The sequence below is a fragment of the Pongo pygmaeus genome, chromosome 11 (genome assembly GCF_028885625.2).
Source record: "Pongo pygmaeus isolate AG05252 chromosome 11, NHGRI_mPonPyg2-v2.0_pri, whole genome shotgun sequence".
Taxonomy (NCBI): Eukaryota; Metazoa; Chordata; class Mammalia; order Primates; family Hominidae; genus Pongo; species Pongo pygmaeus.
In genome coordinates this window covers 14,063,251-14,066,682 of record NC_072384.2, presented here as the reverse complement: position 1 = coordinate 14,066,682, position 3,432 = coordinate 14,063,251, and the positions used below count along the sequence as shown (strand labels likewise).

The window sequence follows — 3,432 nt, the reverse complement described above, 5'->3', positions numbered from 1 at the left end:
GTTTTGAATGCAAAACAAAAAATTTTAAAGGAAAATGTGACTTCAAAGGAAAGGAACAAATTTCCAAAGACTTGGGGGAGTGAATGCAGAGCCTGGTGCGGATGGACGAGGTCTGCAGACGGAGGGCAGAGGTGGTGGAAGGGGCCAGGGACCTGCAGGCCTCCCCCTGGAACTGCGACTCATCTTGGTCTGCTGAAGTCAAGGTCAGCTCCCCCGCAGAGTTGACTTCAACAGCCCACAGCTGTGGGGCTTCAGCAGCCATGCCAGCCCAGCCCAGCTCTCGGTACCTTTGGTCTTTCATGCTGAAAAATAAATAATAAAGCCTGTCCCCTGTCTACTGCCTCCCCCCTGTCTACTGCCTCCCCCAACTGCACAGACACCAGACTCTGGGCCTGACTGCAGGAGAGGTGGAAACACTGGCCACCAGCCCGGCAGCCCCTACAGGCCCCCCAGATGGGCTGCCTCATTCCTCCTCTGAGAGCTGCAGATCCTCCAACTCGTCCTCCGGCCCCTGGGCCAGCCGCTGCAGCTCTCCAGGGGCCAGCCCCACCTCTGCGTCTGGGTCTCCATCCTCCGAGTTGCTGCTGTCCTCCTCGCCCTCCTCCTCGTCCTCTTCATCCTCTTCCACCCCATGCTGAGTGCTCAGGGGCCCCAGTATCCCTCTCTCCGAGAATCCCTCGGTGTCCTCCTCTTCAGAGCTGTTCAGGTCAAAGAGGTCTTTAAATTGCTTCCTGTCCTCATCCTTCCTGTCAGCCACTTTCCTTCGTTTGATCTCAGGGAAGTTCAGGTCTTCCAGCTGCTCTTTGCCACTGATGTCCAGCTGGATCTCCCGGTCACGCAGCTTGCATCAGTGGCTGTAGTACAAGGTCAGGGGGGTCCCCTCTTGCCGGGTCAGCTTCTCCCAGGCTTCCATGCCTGCTGGTCAGAGATACCAAAGGAAAGCCTCTGGCAGCGGCTGCAGTTGTGTTCTGAGTTCTCCTGAACCTTCCCAAGCAGCTGCTGCACCTGCCGGCAGTAGTTGGCCACCTTGCACTCCTGGAGGAACGACTTCAGCTGCAGGACCACAGGCAGCGCCAGCTCCGGGAAGCTGATGCAGTGTGCCTGGCTGTGCAGGTACTCCAGGGTGAGGTCGTACAGCTGCTCCACCAGGCCGTCCCGGTATGCCTTCTCCTGCAGGTTGACATTGGACAGCTTCAGGATCACAGAGAAGTTGATGGGCTTGGAGCTCATGCATCCCGGCTTCCTGTTCAAGTCGACCTGCTGGAACATCTCCAGGATGAAAGGCAGCACTGGAATGAAGGCCCCTGAGATCCCCGAGAGCAGCGTCAGGGCACGGATGCAGTGCATTCACAGTGGGTAGAAGCGGGCAGTGGGGATGAGCTTGATACAGCCAATGATGACCTGGGCAAGGGGGTAGACCAAGGGCTAGAGGGCTTCGCTGGGGCCCGCAGTGCTCAGGACCCGGCACCACAGGAAGAGGCAGTGCACGTACTGCCAGTTGTACACAAACTGGTACGTTTCTTTCTTGCGGGTGGTCATGGTGTTACGCAGGTGTATGGCGAGCTGGTGGATGTAGAGGAAGGCGTGCTGGTAGGCCACACCCGGCTCCAGGGCCAGCAGCTCCGTCAGGGTCCGCTGCATGAAACTGATGAAGGGGAGGGCACTAGGCGAGGTGAACTTGCAGTTCCTCACATACGTGATGTACATTTGCTTGAGGACGGGGCCAAGGAAAGTGTCCTTCTTGTGCAGGCAGACTCTGCTGAGGACCAGGAAAGCCAGCACCCGCAGGGACTCCTCCCCTGTGCTCCATACGACCACCATTCTCTTGAGCAGCATGCAGCACTGCTTGGGGAAGGCCAGGAAGCAGGGCACCAGCACGCTGATGTGCCGCAGCACGGCCGCCAACACCGTCGTCTCCGCCAGACAGGACACCAGCTGTAGGGCCGAGGCCAGGTACGCCTTGATGTCCACACGGAGCTTCCCCCAGAGCAGGCTGCTGGACGGCTGCAGCATCCTGCTGCTGTCCTTTGCCGCCTTTCCAAACAGCAGCTTCTGGAGACAGCCAATAAGGTCTCTGATGCAGAAGGTGACCAGAGCATTGAACACAGCACTGTCCGTGACCTGGAATTTGTTGGCCTCAGCACTTTCCTGGTCCCCTTGGGTGGTGGCCACAGCTGCTCGGAACACGTGTACCACTTCATGGAACAGCTTTGGAATGAGGCGTTGCTTTGCTGCCTGCTTCCATCTCTCAACCATGGCGAGGGTCACAGGAACACAATTCTTCTTCCCCTTCAGCCCTCTGGGGACTCTGTCCCCATCTTCCCCCTCCTCCGCTCCATCCTCCTCCTCACTGGCTTCCTCCAGTACCTCTGGCAGGGAGTGGAACGGCTCCTCTTCCTGCTCAGAGCTGTCCGAGTAGCTGAAGTTTAGCAGGCTCTGGTCATTCTCCTGCAGGAACTTGCAGAACTCGGGGTCTCTGTCCTTCAGCCGAGAGAACTGATCTTTGTGCTCAGAGGCACGGCCTTTACGCCGGCTGGCAGAGGGGCTCCCGCCCGGCTCATCCGGACTCCGGGCAGCCTCGCGTGCCTCCCGCGTCTCCGCTTCTGGGTAGTTTTCGGACTCGGAGTCAAAGCCAGAAGCTAAGAACTCGTCCACCGTCAGCTCCGCCAGGCCCTTCTTGCGGCTCCGCGTAGCTGCCATGACACCAGCCCGCAGCACGCGCCCCACTTCCGGCCCCAGAATGCCGCGCGGCTGCGCACTTCCACGGACCAGGCCCCGCCCCAATCCCCGCCCCGGTCCTCGCCCCTCCGTGCCACGCCCAGCCGAGTGGCTCTATGGTTCTCCGACCGCAGCGCCGGAGGCCTCCGGGCGGGAGGGCGCGTTCCAGTGCTCGGTGCGGGCAGCCCCAGTGGGGCCCAGATGCGACTCCCGCTCGGCGCCTGGCTCCGTAGGACGCGGCGACGCCAGTGTCCGCCCCGGGGAAGAGAGACCAGGAGTCCCGCTGCGCCCGCAGCCCACCCGGCGTTCCGAGGGTATGCGCCTGCGAGGTCGCCAGGCTGCGACGGCAGGGCCCCTATGCAAAGAGCTCCCACAAATCAACAATAAAAAGCAGAGGGTCCAGTAGAAAACGCGAGTGGCGGTGGGAACCGCACTGATGTCGCCAGCTCGACAAAAGACGGGCGACCTGAGGGCCAGGCTGGCTTCGCCTCCGATCCGCGGAGACCGGGCCAGCGCTACGAACACCATGCAGGGTGCTCCCCGTCCACGGCCCTCTGGGTGCCGACGGCGGCTCTTCCTCGGCCCTTCCCGGGGAAGCCACACCGGGCGAAGGCGGTGGGGAGGCCGGCGCCCTCCTTCCCGCTACCAGCCTGACACCGGAGGAGAAGGATGGCGGGGCCTGGGGAGCTTCTTGGAGGAGGAGGCGGACCCCGG

The 3,432-nt window shown here is 61.6% G+C and overlaps 1 pseudogene; it reads right to left on the bottom strand.

Annotated features, from left to right (window-relative positions):
- Window positions 1-379: 379 nt before the first annotated feature.
- LOC129031495 (nucleolar complex protein 2 homolog) lies at window positions 380-2,706 on the bottom strand (annotated as a pseudogene).
- Window positions 2,707-3,432: the final 726 nt, after the last annotated feature.